At 35.7% G+C, this 14958-nt stretch overlaps 15 non-coding genes across 15 annotated transcripts; all 15 read left to right on the forward strand.

Moving 5' to 3' along the window:
- Window positions 1–1243: 1243 nt before the first annotated feature.
- Window positions 1244–1316, forward strand: TRNAR-ACG (transfer RNA arginine (anticodon ACG)). The gene has a single exon. It is a non-coding gene; the product is annotated as a tRNA-Arg (tRNA).
- Window positions 1317–1902: 586 nt separating this feature from the next.
- On the forward strand, window positions 1903–1974 carry TRNAH-GUG (transfer RNA histidin (anticodon GUG)). The gene has a single exon. It is a non-coding gene; the product is annotated as a tRNA-His (tRNA).
- A 506-nt stretch (window positions 1975–2480) lies between these two features.
- Window positions 2481–2552, forward strand: TRNAH-GUG (transfer RNA histidin (anticodon GUG)). The gene has a single exon. It is a non-coding gene; the product is annotated as a tRNA-His (tRNA).
- A 2159-nt stretch (window positions 2553–4711) lies between these two features.
- TRNAR-ACG (transfer RNA arginine (anticodon ACG)) lies at window positions 4712–4784 on the forward strand. The gene has a single exon. It is a non-coding gene; the product is annotated as a tRNA-Arg (tRNA).
- A 586-nt stretch (window positions 4785–5370) lies between these two features.
- On the forward strand, window positions 5371–5442 carry TRNAH-GUG (transfer RNA histidin (anticodon GUG)). The gene has a single exon. It is a non-coding gene; the product is annotated as a tRNA-His (tRNA).
- Window positions 5443–5948: 506 nt separating this feature from the next.
- TRNAH-GUG (transfer RNA histidin (anticodon GUG)) lies at window positions 5949–6020 on the forward strand. The gene has a single exon. It is a non-coding gene; the product is annotated as a tRNA-His (tRNA).
- Window positions 6021–7022: 1002 nt separating this feature from the next.
- Window positions 7023–7095, forward strand: TRNAH-AUG (transfer RNA histidin (anticodon AUG)). Its single transcript has one exon. It is a non-coding gene; the product is annotated as a tRNA-His (tRNA).
- A 1166-nt stretch (window positions 7096–8261) lies between these two features.
- Window positions 8262–8333, forward strand: TRNAH-GUG (transfer RNA histidin (anticodon GUG)). The gene has a single exon. It is a non-coding gene; the product is annotated as a tRNA-His (tRNA).
- Window positions 8334–9915: 1582 nt separating this feature from the next.
- On the forward strand, window positions 9916–9988 carry TRNAR-ACG (transfer RNA arginine (anticodon ACG)). The gene has a single exon. It is a non-coding gene; the product is annotated as a tRNA-Arg (tRNA).
- A 586-nt stretch (window positions 9989–10574) lies between these two features.
- On the forward strand, window positions 10575–10646 carry TRNAH-GUG (transfer RNA histidin (anticodon GUG)). The gene has a single exon. It is a non-coding gene; the product is annotated as a tRNA-His (tRNA).
- Window positions 10647–11732: 1086 nt separating this feature from the next.
- TRNAQ-UUG (transfer RNA glutamine (anticodon UUG)) lies at window positions 11733–11804 on the forward strand. The gene has a single exon. It is a non-coding gene; the product is annotated as a tRNA-Gln (tRNA).
- A 506-nt stretch (window positions 11805–12310) lies between these two features.
- Window positions 12311–12382, forward strand: TRNAH-GUG (transfer RNA histidin (anticodon GUG)). The gene has a single exon. It is a non-coding gene; the product is annotated as a tRNA-His (tRNA).
- A 427-nt stretch (window positions 12383–12809) lies between these two features.
- TRNAR-ACG (transfer RNA arginine (anticodon ACG)) lies at window positions 12810–12882 on the forward strand. Its single transcript has one exon. It is a non-coding gene; the product is annotated as a tRNA-Arg (tRNA).
- Window positions 12883–13468: 586 nt separating this feature from the next.
- On the forward strand, window positions 13469–13540 carry TRNAH-GUG (transfer RNA histidin (anticodon GUG)). The gene has a single exon. It is a non-coding gene; the product is annotated as a tRNA-His (tRNA).
- Window positions 13541–14623: 1083 nt separating this feature from the next.
- Window positions 14624–14695, forward strand: TRNAH-GUG (transfer RNA histidin (anticodon GUG)). The gene has a single exon. It is a non-coding gene; the product is annotated as a tRNA-His (tRNA).
- Window positions 14696–14958: the final 263 nt, after the last annotated feature.

Consider the following 14958-nt stretch of genomic DNA (forward strand, 5'->3'; position numbering starts at 1 on the left):
TGTGATTCTGTATATACTTCAATAACCATAAAACTTTAAAACAGGCTCAAAAACAGGAAAGACTCTTCAATTGCTACAAGACACCTGGAACAGTGGGCAATGGATAACGCATCTGACTATAGATCAGAAGATTGTAGGTTCGACTCCTACCTGGCTCGCTTAAATTGCTGTGATTGTATAGTAGTTAGTACTCTGCGTTGTGGCTGCAGCAACCCCATTTCGAAAACGGGTCACAGCATTTTGATTTTGTTTCACAATCATCCATTTTTTCACAATACTGAATCTTAAGAAAATTTCAGAAAGTAAGCAGATTCTTTGAAGGTGCTTGCACTATTTGTGTTTAAAGCTTATTATAAAGCTATCTTAACATGCTTTGAATAATTTAATTGTGAATTATTGTACTAAAGGACTGGGAATTTGACATAAATTCTGGAATTCAGGAAAGAAGAATGTTTGGGCTCTGTCTGAGTAAGTTCATCACATTTTTTAAAGATCTTTTAGCAGTCATAAGGATTATTTTACCTAAAACGTTTTTGGGAAACAATCCCTGCAGATAGTGTACAGTCAATTTCCAAAATGTGATTCTGTATATACTTCAAAAACCATAAAACTCCAAAACTGGCTCAAAAACAGGAAAGACACTTCAATTACTACAGGGCACCTGGGCCAGTGGCGCAATGGATAACGTGTCTGACTACAGATCATAAGTTTGTAGGTTCGACTCATACCTGGCTCGCTTAAATTGACGTGATCGTATAGTGGTTAGTACTCTGCGTTGTGGCCGCAGCAACCCTGGTTCGAAAACGGGTCACAGCATTTTGATTTTGTTTCACAATCATCCATTTTTTCACAATACTGAATCTTAAGAAAATTTCAGAAAGTAAGCAGATTCTTTGAAGGTGCTTGCACTATTTGTGTTTAATGCTTATTATAAAGCTATCTTAACATGCTTTGAATAATTTAATTGTGAATTATTGTACTAAAGTACTGGGAATTTGACATAAATTCTAGAATTCAGGAAAGAAGAATGTTTGGGCTTCCTTCTGAGTAAGTTCATCACATTTTTGAAATATCTTTTAGCAGTAACAATTATTATTTTACCTAAAACGTTTTTGGGAAACAATCCCTGCAGATAGTCTACAGTCAATTTCCAAAATGTGATTCTGTATATACTTCAATAACCATAAAACTCTGAAAATAGGCTCAAAAACAGGAAAGACACTTCAATTACTACAAAACACGTGGGCCAGTGGCGCAATGGATAACGCGTCTGACTACGGATCAGAAGATTGTAGGTTTGACTCCTACCTGGCTCGCTTATATTGCCTTGATCGCATAGTGGTTAGTACTCTGCATTGTGGCCGCAGCAACCCCTGTTCGAAAACAGGTCACGACATTTTGATTTTGTTTCTCAATCATCCATTTTTTCACAATACTGAATCTTAAGAAAATTTCAGAAAGTAAGCAGATTCTTTGAAGGTGCTTGCACTATTTGTGTTTAATGCTTATTATAAAGCTATCTTAACATGCTTTGAATAATTTAATTGTGAATTATTTTACTAAAGGACTGGGAATTTGACATAAATTCTGGAATTCAGGAAAGAAGAATGTTTGTGCTCTGTCTGAGTAAGTTCATTACATTTTTGAAAGATCTTTTAGCAGTCACAAGGATTATTGTACCTAAAACGTTTTTGGGAATCAATCCCTGCAGATAGTGTACAGTCAATTTCCAAAATGAGATTCTGTATATACTTCAATAACCATAAAACTTTAAAACAGGCTCAAAAACAGGAAAGACACTTCAATTACTACAGGGCACCTGGGCCATTGGCGCAATGGATAACGTGTCTGACTATGCATCATAAGTTTGTAGGTTCGACTCCTACCTGGCTCGCTTAAATTGCCGTGATCGTATAGTGGTTAGTACTCTGCGTTGTGGCCGCAGCAACCCCGGTTCGAATCCGGGTCACGGCATTTTGATTTTGTCTCTCAATCATCCATTTTTTCACAATACTGAATCTTAAGAAAATTTCAGAAAGTAAGCAGATTCTTTGAAGGTGATTGCACTATTTGTGTTTAATGCTTATTATAAAGCTATCTTAACATGCTTTGAATAATTTAATTGTGAATTATTGTACTAAAGGACTGGGAATTTGACATAAATTCTAGAATTCAGGAAAGAAGAATGTTTGGGCTCTGTCAGAGTAAGTTCATCACATTTTTTAAAGATCTTTTAGCAGTCACAAGGATTATTTTACCTAAAACGTTTTTGGGAAACAATCCCTGCAGATAGTGTACAGTCAATTTCCAAAATGTGATTCTGTATATACTTCAATAACCATAAAATTCTGAAAACAGGCTCAAAAACAGGAAAGACACTTCAATTACTACAAGACACCCGGGACAGTGGGCAATGGATAACGTGTCTGACTATGGATCTGTAGATTGTAGGTTCTACTCCTACCTGGCTCACTAAAATTGCCGTGATCGTATAGTGGTTAGTACTCTGCGTTGTGGCCGCAGCAACCCCGGTTCGAATCCGGGTCACGGCATTTTGATTTTGTTTCTCAATCATCCATTTTTTCACAATACTGAATCTTAAGAAAATTTCTGAAAGTAAGCAGATTCTTTGAAGGTGCTTGCTCTATTTGTGTTTAATGCTTATTATAAAGCTATCTTAACATGCTTTGAATAATTTAATTGTGAATTATTTTTCTAAAGGACTGGGAATTTGACATAAATTCTAGAATTCAGGAAAGAAGAATGTTTGGGCTCTGTCTGAGTAAGTTCATTACATTTTTTAAAGATCTTTTAGCAGTCACAAGGATTATTGTACCTAAAACATTTTTGGGAAACAATCCCTGCAGATAGTGTACAGTCAATTTCCAAAATGTGATTCTGTATATACTTCAATAACCATAAAACTTTAAAACAGGCTCAAAAACAGGAAAGACTCTTCAATTGCTACAAGACACCTGGGACAGTGGGCAATGGATAACGTGTCTGACTATAGATAAGAAGATTGTAGGTTTGACTCCTACCTGGCTCGCTTAAATTGCCGTGATTGTATAGTAGTTAGTACTCTGCGTTGTGGTTGCCACAACCCCATTTTGAAAACGGGTCACAGCATTTTGATTTTGTTTCACAATCATCCATTTTTTCACAATACTGGATCTTAAGAAAATTTCAGAAAGTAAGCAGATTCTTTGAAGGTGCTTGCACTATTTGTGTTTAATGCTTATTATAAAGCTATCTTAACATGCTTTGAATAATTTAATTGTGAATTATTGTACTAAAGGACTGGGAATTTGACATAAATTCTGGAATTCAGGAAAGAAGAATGTTTGGGCTCTGTCTGAGTAAGTTCATTACATTTTTTAAAGATCTTTTAGCAGTCACAAGGATTATTGTACCTAAAACATTTTTGGGAAACAATCCCTGCAGATAGTGTACTGTCAATTTCCAAAATGTGATTCTGTATATACTTCAATAACCATAAAACTTTAAAACAGGCTCAAAAACAGGAAAGACTCTTCAATTGCTACAAGACACCTGGAACAGTGGGCAATGGATAACGCATCTGACTATAGATCAGAAGATTGTAGGTTCGACTCCTACCTGGCTCGCTTAAATTGCTGTGATTGTATAGTAGTTAGTACTCTGCGTTGTGGCTGCAGCAACCCCATTTCGAAAACGGGTCACAGCATTTTGATTTTGTTTCACAATCATCCATTTTTTCACAATACTGAATCTTAAGAAAATTTCAGAAAGTAAGCAGATTCTTTGAAGGTGCTTGCACTATTTGTGTTTAAAGCTTATTATAAAGCTATCTTAACATGCTTTGAATAATTTAATTGTGAATTATTGTACTAAAGGACTGGGAATTTGACATAAATTCTGGAATTCAGGAAAGAAGAATGTTTGGGCTCTGTCTGAGTAAGTTCATCACATTTTTTAAAGATCTTTTAGCAGTCATAAGGATTATTTTACCTAAAACGTTTTTGGGAAACAATCCCTGCAGATAGTGTACAGTCAATTTCCAAAATGTGATTCTGTATATACTTCAAAAACCATAAAACTCCAAAACTGGCTCAAAAACAGGAAAGACACTTCAATTACTACAGGGCACCTGGGCCAGTGGCGCAATGGATAACGTGTCTGACTACAGATCATAAGTTTGTAGGTTCGACTCATACCTGGCTCGCTTAAATTGACGTGATCGTATAGTGGTTAGTACTCTGCGTTGTGGCCGCAGCAACCCTGGTTCGAAAACGGGTCACAGCATTTTGATTTTGTTTCACAATCATCCATTTTTTCACAATACTGAATCTTAAGAAAATTTCAGAAAGTAAGCAGATTCTTTGAAGGTGCTTGCACTATTTGTGTTTAATGCTTATTATAAAGCTATCTTAACATGCTTTGAATAATTTAATTGTGAATTATTGTACTAAAGTACTGGGAATTTGACATAAATTCTAGAATTCAGGAAAGAAGAATGTTTGGGCTTCCTTCTGAGTAAGTTCATCACATTTTTGAAATATCTTTTAGCAGTAACAATTATTATTTTACCTAAAACGTTTTTGGGAAACAATCCCTGCAGATAGTCTACAGTCAATTTCCAAAATGTGATTCTGTATATACTTCAATAACCATAAAACTCTGAAAATAGGCTCAAAAACAGGAAAGACACTTCAATTACTACAAAACACGTGGGCCAGTGGCGCAATGGATAACGCGTCTGACTACGGATCAGAAGATTGTAGGTTTGACTCCTACCTGGCTCGCTTATATTGCCTTGATCGCATAGTGGTTAGTACTCTGCATTGTGGCCGCAGCAACCCCTGTTCGAAAACAGGTCACGACATTTTGATTTTGTTTCTCAATCATCCATTTTTTCACAATACTGAATCTTAAGAAAATTTCAGAAAGTAAGCAGATTCTTTGAAGGTGCTTGCACTATTTGTGTTTAATGCTTATTATAAAGCTATCTTAACATGCTTTGAATAATTTAATTGTGAATTATTTTACTAAAGGACTGGGAATTTGACATAAATTCTGGAATTCAGGAAAGAAGAATGTTTGTGCTCTGTCTGAGTAAGTTCATTACATTTTTGAAAGATCTTTTAGCAGTCACAAGGATTATTGTACCTAAAACGTTTTTGGGAATCAATCCCTGCAGATAGTGTACAGTCAATTTCCAAAATGAGATTCTGTATATACTTCAATAACCATAAAACTTTAAAACAGGCTCAAAAACAGGAAAGACACTTCAATTACTACAGGGCACCTGGGCCATTGGCGCAATGGATAACGTGTCTGACTATGCATCATAAGTTTGTAGGTTCGACTCCTACCTGGCTCGCTTAAATTGCCGTGATCGTATAGTGGTTAGTACTCTGCGTTGTGGCCGCAGCAACCCCGGTTCGAATCCGGGTCACGGCATTTTGATTTTGTCTCTCAATCATCCATTTTTTCACAATACTGAATCTTAAGAAAATTTCAGAAAGTAAGCAGATTCTTTGAAGGTGATTGCACTATTTGTGTTTAATGCTTATTATAAAGCTATCTTAACATGCTTTGAATAATTTAATTGTGAATTATTGTACTAAAGGACTGGGAATTTGACATAAATTCTAGAATTCAGGAAAGAAGAATGTTTGGGCTCTGTCAGAGTAAGTTCATCACATTTTTTAAAGATCTTTTAGCAGTCACAAGGATTATTTTACCTAAAACGTTTTTGGGAAACAATCCCTGCAGATAGTGTACAGTCAATTTCCAAAATGTGATTCTGTATATACTTCAATAACCATAAAATTCTGAAAACAGGCTCAAAAACAGGAAAGACACTTCAATTACTACAAGACACCCGGGACAGTGGGCAATGGATAACGTGTCTGACTATGGATCTGTAGATTGTAGGTTCTACTCCTACCTGGCTCACTAAAATTGCCGTGATCGTATAGTGGTTAGTACTCTGCGTTGTGGCCGCAGCAACCCCGGTTCGAATCCGGGTCACGGCATTTTGATTTTGTTTCTCAATCATCCATTTTTTCACAATACTGAATCTTAAGAAAATTTCTGAAAGTAAGCAGATTCTTTGAAGGTGCTTGCTCTATTTGTGTTTAATGCTTATTATAAAGCTATCTTAACATGCTTTGAATAATTTAATTGTGAATTATTTTTCTAAAGGACTGGGAATTTGACATAAATTCTAGAATTCAGGAAAGAAGAATGTTTGGGCTCTGTCTGAGTAAGTTCATTACATTTTTTAAAGATCTTTTAGCAGTCACAAGGATTATTGTACCTAAAACATTTTTGGGAAACAATCCCTGCAGATAGTGTACAGTCAATTTCCAAAATGTGATTCTGTATATACTTCAATAACCATAAAACTTTAAAACAGGCTCAAAAACAGGAAAGACTCTTCAATTGCTACAAGACACCTGGGACAGTGGGCAATGGATAACGTGTCTGACTATAGATCAGAAGATTGTAGGTTTGACTCCTACCTGGCTCGCTTAAATTGCCGTGATTGTATAGTAGTTAGTACTCTGCGTTGTGGTTGCCACAACCCCATTTTGAAAACGGGTCACAGCATTTTGATTTTGTTTCACAATCATCCATTTTTTCACAATACTGGATCTTAAGAAAATTTCAGAAAGTAAGCAGATTCTTTGAAGGTGCTTGCACTATTTGTGTTTAATGCTTATTATAAAGCTATCTTAACATGCTTTGAATAATTTAATTGTGAATTATTGTACTAAAGGACTGGGAATTTGACATAAATTCTGGAATTCAGGAAAGAAGAATGTTTGGGCTCTGTCTGAGTAAGTTCATCACATTTTTTAAAGATCTTTTAGCAGTCACAAGGATTATTTTACCTAAAACGTTTTTGGGAAACAATCCCTGCAGATAGTGTACAGTCAATTTCCAAAATGTGATTCTGTATATACTTCAATAACCATAAAACTTCAAAACTGGCTCAAAAACAGGAAAGACACTTCAATTACTACAGGGCACCTGGGCCAGTGGCGCAATGGATAACGTGTCTGACTATGGATCATAAGTTTGTAGGTTCGACTCCTACCTGGCTCGCTTAAATTGCCGTGATCGTATAGTGGTTACTACTCTGCGTTGTGGCCGCAGCAACTCCGGTTCGAATCCGGGTCACGGCATTTTGATTTTGTTTCTCAATCATCCATTTTTTCACAATACTGAATCTTAAGAAAATTTCAGAAAGTAAGCAGATTCTTTGAAGGTGCTTGCACTATTTGTGTTTAATGCTTATTATAAAGCTATCTTAACATGCTTTGAATAATTTAATTGTGAATTATTGTACTAAAGTACTGGGAATTTGACATAAGTTCTAGAATTCAGGAAAGAAGAATGTTTGGGCTTCCTTCTGAGTAAGTTCATCACATTTTTGAAATATCTTTTAGCAGTCACAATTATTATTTTACCTAACACGTTTTTGGGAAACAATCCCTGCAGATAGTCTACAGTCAATTTCCAAAATGTGATTCTGTATATACTTCAATAACCATAAAACTCTGAAAATAAGCTCAAAAACAGGAAAGACACTTCAATTACTACAAAACACGTCGGCCAGTGGCGCAATGGATAACGCGTCTGACTACGCATCAGAAGATTGTAGGTTCGACTGCTACCTGGCTCGCTTATATTGCCATGATCGCATAGTGGTTAGTACTCTGCGTTGTGGCCGCTGCAACCCAGGTTCGAAAACAGGTCACGACATTTTGATTTTGTTTCTCAATCATCCATTTTTTCACAATACTGAATCTTAAGAAAATTTCAGAAAGTAAGCAGATTCTTTGAAGGTGCTTGCACTATTTGTGTTTAATGCTTATTATAAAGCTATCTTAACATGCTTTGAATAATTTAATTGTGAATTATTTTACTAAAGGACTGGGAATTTGACATAAATTCTGGAATTCAGGAAAGAAGAATGTTTGTGCTCTGTCTGAGTAAGTTCATTACATTTTTGAAAGATCTTTTAGCAGTCACAAGGATTATTGTACCTAAAACGTTTTTGGAAATCAATCCCTGCAGATAGTGTACAGTCAATTTCCAAAATGTGATTCTGTATATACTTCAATAACCATAAAATTCTGAAAACAGGCTCGAAAACAGGAAAGACACTTCAATTACTACAAGACACACGGGACAGTGGGCAATGGATAACGTGTCTGACTATGGATCTGTAGATTGTAGGTTCTACTCCTACCTGGCTCACTAAAATTGCTGTGATCGTATAGTGGTTAGTACTCTGCGTTGTGGCCGCAGCAACCCCGGTTCGAATCCGGGTCACGGCATTTTGATTTTGTTTCTCAATCATCCATTTTTTCACAATACTGAATCTTAAGAAAATTTCAGAAAGTAAGCAGATTCTTTGAAGGTGCTTGCACTATTTGTGTTTAATGCTTATTATAAAGCTATCTTAACATGCTTTGAATAATTTAATTGTGAATTATTTTACTAAAGGACTGGGAATTTGACATAAATTCTAGAATTCAGGAAAGAAGAATGTTTGGGCTCTGTCTGAGTAAGTTCATTACATTTTTTAAAGATCTTTTAGCAGTCACAAGGATTATTGTACCTAAAACATTTTTGGGAAACAATCCCTGCAGATAGTGTACTGTCAATTTCCAAAATGTGATTCTGTATATACTTCAATAACCATAAAACTTTAAAACAGGCTCAAAAACAGGAAAGACTCTTCAATTGCTACAAGACACCTGGAACAGTGGGCAATGGATAACGCGTCTGACTATAGATCAGAAGATTGTAGGTTCGACTCCTACCTGGCTCGCTTAAATTGCTGTGCTTGTATAGTAGTTAGTACTCTGCGTTGTGGCTGCTGCAACCCCATTTCGAAAACGGGTCACAGCATTTTGATTTTGTTTCACAATCATCCATTTTTTCACAATACTGAACCTTAAGAAAATTTCAGAAAGTAAGCAGATTCTTTGAAGGTGCTTGCACTATTTGTTTTTAAAGCTTATTATAAAGCTATCTTAACATGCTTTGAATAATTTAATTGTGAATTATTGTACTAAAGGACTGGGAATTTGACATAAATTCTGGAATTCAGGAAAGAAGAATGTTTGGGCTCTGTCTGAGTAAGTTCATCACATTTTTTAAAGATCTTTTAGCAGTCATAAGGATTATTTTACCTAAAACGTTTTTGGGAAACAATCCCTGCAGATAGTGTACAGTCAATTTCCAAAATGTGATTCTGTATATACTTCAATAACCATAAAACTCCAAAACTGGCTCAAAAACAGGAAAGACACTTCAATTACTACAGGGCACCTGGGCCAGTGGCGCAATGGATAACGTGTCTGACTACGGATCATAAGTTTGTAGGTTCGACTCCTACCTGGTTCGCTTAAATTGACGTGATCATATAGTGGTTAGTACTCTGCGTTGTGGCTGCAGCAACCCCGGTTCGAAAACAGGTCACAGCATTTTGATTTTGTTTCACAATCATCCATTTTTTCACAATACTGAATCTTAAGAAAATTTCATAAAGTAAGCAGATTCTTTGAAGGTGCTTGCACTATTTGTGTTTAATGCTTATTATAAAGCTATCTTAACATGCTTTGAATAATTTAATTGTGAATTATTGTACTAAAGTACTGGGAATTTGACATAAATTCTAGAATTCAGGAAAGAAGAATGTTTGGGCTTCCTTCTGAGTAAGTTCATCACATTTTTGAAATATCTTTTAGCAGTAACAATTATTATTTTACCTAAAACGTTTTTGGGAAACAATCCCTGCAGATAGTCTACAGTCAATTTCCAAAATGTGATTCTGTATATACTTCAATAACCATAAAACTCTGAAAATAGGCTCAAAAACAGGAAAGACACTTCAATTACTACAAAACACGTGGGCCAGTGGCGCAATGGATAACGCGTCTGACTACGGATCAGAAGATTGTAGGTTTGACTCCTACCTGGCTCGCTTATATTGCCTTGATCGCATAGTGGTTAGTACTCTGCGTTGTGGCTGCAGCAACCCCTGTTCGAAAACAGGTCACGACATTTTGATTTTGTTTCTCAATCATCCATTTTTTCACAATACTGAATCTTAAGAAAATTTCAGAAAGTAAGCAGATTCTTTGAAGGTGCTTGCACTATTTGTGTTTAATGCTTATTATAAAGCTATCTTAACATGCTTTGAATAATTTAATTGTGAATTATTTTACTAAAGGACTGGGAATTTGACATAAATTCTGGAATTCAGGAAAGAAGAATGTTTGTGCTCTGTCTGAGTAAGTTCATTACATTTTTGAAAGATCTTTTAGCAGTCACAAGGATTATTGTACCTAAAACGTTTTTGAGAATCAATCCCTGCAGATAGTGTACAGTCAATTTCCAAATTGAGATTCTGTATATACTTCAATAACCATAAAACTTTAAAACAGGCTCAAAAACAGGAAAGACACTTCAATTACTACAGGGCACCTGGGCCAGTGGCGCAATGGATAACGTGTCTGACTATGCATCATAAGTTTGTAGGTTCGACTCCTACCTGGCTCGCTTAAATTGCCGTGATCGTATAGTGGTTAGTACTCTGCGTTGTGGCCGCAGCAACCCCGGTTCGAATCCGGGTCACGGCATTTTGATTTTGTTTCTCAATCATCCATTTTTTCACAATACTGAATCTTAAGAAAATTTCAGAAAGTAAGCAGATTCTTTGAAGGTGCTTGCACTATTTGTGTTTAATGCTTATTATAAAGCTATCTTAACATGCTTTGAATAATTTAATTGTGAATTATTGTACTAAAGTACTGGGAATTTGACATAAATTCTAGAATTCAGGAAAGAAGAATGTTTGGGCTTCCTTCTGAGTAAGTTCATCACATTTTTGAAATATCTTTTAGCAGTCACAATTATTATTTTACCTAAAACGTTTTTGGGAAACAATCCCTGCAGATAGTCTACAGTCAATTTCCAAAATGTGATTCTGTATATACTTCAGTAACCATAAAACTCTGAAAATAGGCTCAAAAACAGGAAAGACACTTCAATTACTACAAAACACGTCGGCCAGTGGCGCAATGGATAACGCGTCTGACTATGCATCAGAAGATTGTAGGTTCGACTCCTACCTGGCTCGCTTATATTGCCATGATCGCATAGTGGTTAGTACTCTGCGTTGTGGCCGCAGCAACCCCGGTTCGAAAACAGATCACGACATTTTGATTTTGTTTCTCAATCATCCATTTTTTCACAATACTGAATCTTAAGAAAATTTCAGAAAGTAAGCAGATTCTTTGAAGGTGCTTGCACTATTTGTGTTTAATGCTTATTATAAAGCTATCTTAACATGCTTTGAATAATTTAATTGTGAATTATTTTACTAAAGGACTGGGAATTTGACATAAATTCTGGAATTCAGGAAAGAAGAATGTTTGTGCTCTGTCTGAGTAAGTTCATTACATTTTTGAAAGATCTTTTAGCAGTCACAAGGATTATTGTACCTAAAACGTTTTTGGAAATCAATCCCTGCAGATAGTGTACAGTCAATTTCCAAAATGTGATTCTGTATATACTTCAATAACATTAAAACTTTAAAACAGGCTCAAAAACAGGAAAGACACTTCAATTACTACAGGGCACCTGGGCCAGTGGCGCAATGGATAACGTGTCTGACTATGGATCATAAGTTTGTAGGTTTGACTCCTACCTGGCTCGCTTAAATTGCCGTGATCGTATAGTGGTTAGTACTCTGCGTTTTGGTCGCAGCAACCCCGGTTCGAATCCGGGTCACGGCATTTTGATTTTGTTTCTCAATCATCCATTTTTTCACAATACTTAATCTTAAGAAAATTTCAGAAAGTAAGCAGATTCTTTGAAGGTGATTGCACTATTTGTGTTTAATGCTTATTATAAAGCTATCTTAACATGCTTTGAATAATTTAATTGTGAATTATTGTACTAAAGGACTGGGAATTTGACATAAATTCTAGAATTCAGGAAAGAAGAATGTTTGGGCTCTGTCAGAGTAAGTTCATCACATTTTTTAAAGATCTTTTAGCAGTCACAAGGATTATTTTACCTAAAACGTTTTTGGGAAACAATCCCTGCAGATAGTGTACAGTCAATTTCCAAAATGTGATTCTGTATATACTTCAATAACCATAAAATTCTGAAAACAGGCTCGAAAACATGAAAGACACTTCAATTACTACAAGACACCCGGGACAGTGGGCAATGGATAACGTGTCTGACTATGGATCTGTAGATTGCAGGTTCTACTCCTACCTAGCTCACTAAAATTGCTGTGATCGTATAGTGGTTAGTACTCTGCGTTGTGGCCGCAGCAACCCCGGTTCGAATCCGGGTCACGGCATTTTGATTTTGTTTCTCAATCATCCATTTTTTCACAATACTGAATCTTAAGAAAATTTCAGAAAGTAAGCAGATTCTTTGAAGGTGCTTGCACTATTTGTGTTTAATGCTTATTATAAAGCTATCTTAACATGCTTTGAATAATTTAATTGTGAATTATTGTACTAAAGTACTGGGAATTTGACATAAATTCTAGAATTCAGGAAAGAAGAATGTTTGGGCTTCCTTCTGAGTAAGTTCATCACATTTTTGAAATATCTTTTAGCAGTAACAATTATTATTTTACCTAAAACGTTTTTGGGAAACAATCCCTGCAGATAGTCTACAGTCAATTTCCAAAATGTGATTCTGTATATACTTCAATAACCATAAAACTCAGAAAATAGGCTCAAAAACAGGAAAGACACTTCAATTACTTCAAAACACGTGGGCCAGTGGCGCAATGGATAACGCGTCTGACTACGGATCAGAAGATTGTAGGTTTGACTCCTACCTGGCTCGCTTATATTGCCTTGATCGCATAGTGGTTAGTACTCTGCGTTGTGGCCGCAGCAACCCCTGTTCGAAAACAGGTCACGACATTTTGATTTTGTTTCTCAATCATCCATTTTTTCACAATACTGAATCTTAAGAAAATTTCAGAAAGTAAGCAGATTCTTTGAAGGTGCTTGCACTATTTGTGTTTAATGCTTATTATAAAGCTATCTTAACATGCTTTGAATAATTTAATTGTGAATTATTTTACTAAAGGACTGGGAATTTGACATAAATTCTGGAATTCAGGAAAGAAGAATGTTTGTGCTCTGTCTGAGTAAGTTCATTACATTTTTGAAAGATCTTTTAGCAGTCACAAGGATTATTGTACCTAAAACGTTTTTGGGAATCAATCCCTGCAGATAGTGTACAGTCAATTTCCAAAATGTGATTCTGTATATACTTCAATAACCATAAAACTTTAAAACAGGCTCAAAAACAGGAAAGACACTTCAATTACTACAGGGCACCTGGGCCAGTGGCGCAATGGATAACGTGTCTGACTATGCATCATAAGTTTGTAGGTTCGACTCCTACCTGGCTCGCTTAAATTGCCATGATCGTATAGTGGTTAGTACTCTGCGTTGTGGCCGCAGCAACCCCGGTTCGAATCCGGGTCACGGCATTTTGATTTTGTTTCTCAATCATCCATTTTTTCACAATACTGAATCTTAAGAAAATTTCTGAAAGTAAGCAGATTCTTTGAAGGTGCTTGCTCTATTTGTGTTTAATGCTTATTATAAAGCTATCTTAACATGCTTTGAATAATTTAAATGTGAATTATTTTTCTTAAGGACTGGGAATTTGACATAAATTCTAGAATTCAGGAAAGAAGAATGTTTGGGCTCTGTCTGAGTAAGTTCATTACATTTTTTAAAGATCTTTTAGCAGTCACAAGGATTATTGTACCTAAAACATTTTTGGGAAACAATCCCTGCAGATAGTGTACAGTCAATTTCCAAAATGTGATTCTGTATATACTTCAATAACCATAAAACTTTAAAACAGGCTCAAAAACAGGAAAGACTCTTCAATTGCTACAAGACACCTGGGACAGTGGGCAATTGATAACGTGTCTGACTATAGATCAGAAGATTGTAGGTTCGACTCCTACCTGGCTCGCTTAAATTGCCGTGTTTGTATAGTATATAGTACTCTGCGTTGTGGTTGCCACAACCCCATTTCGAAAACGGGTTACAGCATTTTGATTTTGTTTCACAATCATCCATTTTTTCATAATACTGGATCTTAAGAAAATTTCAGAAAGTAAGCAGATTCTTTGAAGGTGCTTGCACTATTTGTGTTTAATGCTTATTATAAAGCTATCTTAACATGCTTTGAATAATTTAATTGTGAATTATTGTACTAAAGGACTGGGAATTTGACATAAATTCTAGAATTCAGGAAAGAAGAATGTTTGGGCTCTGTCAGAGTAAGTTCATCACATTTTTTAAAGATCTTTTAGCAGTCACAAGGATTATTTTACCTAAAACGTTTTTGGGAAACAATCCCTGCAGATAGTGTACAGTCAATTTCCAAAATGTGATTCTGTATATACTTCAATAACCATAAAATTCTGAAAACAGGCTCGAAAACAGGAAAGACACTTCAATTACTACAAGACACCCGGGACAGTGGGCAATGGATAACGTGTCTGACTATGGATCTGTAGATTGTAGGTTCTACTCCTACCTGGCTCACTAAAATTGCTGTGATCGTATAGTGGTTAGTACTCTGCGTTGTGGCCGCAGCAACCCCGGTTCGAATCCGGGTCACGGCATTTTGATTTTGTTTCTCAATCATCCATTTTTTCACAATACTGAATCTTAAGAAAATTTCAGAAAGTAAGCAGATTCTTTGAAGGTGCTTGCACTATTTGTGTTTAATGCTTATTATAAAGCTATCTTAACATGCTTTGAATAATTTAATTGTGAATTATTTTACTAAAGGACTGGGAATTTGACATAAATTCTAGAATTCAGGAAAGAAGAATGTTTGGACTCTGTCTGAGTAAGTTCATTACATTTTTTAAAGATCTTTTAG

The sequence above is a fragment of the Taudactylus pleione genome, unplaced genomic scaffold (genome assembly GCF_031769625.1).
Source record: "Taudactylus pleione unplaced genomic scaffold, aTauple2 ptg000551l, whole genome shotgun sequence".
Lineage (NCBI taxonomy): Eukaryota > Metazoa > Chordata > Amphibia > Anura > Myobatrachidae > Taudactylus > Taudactylus pleione.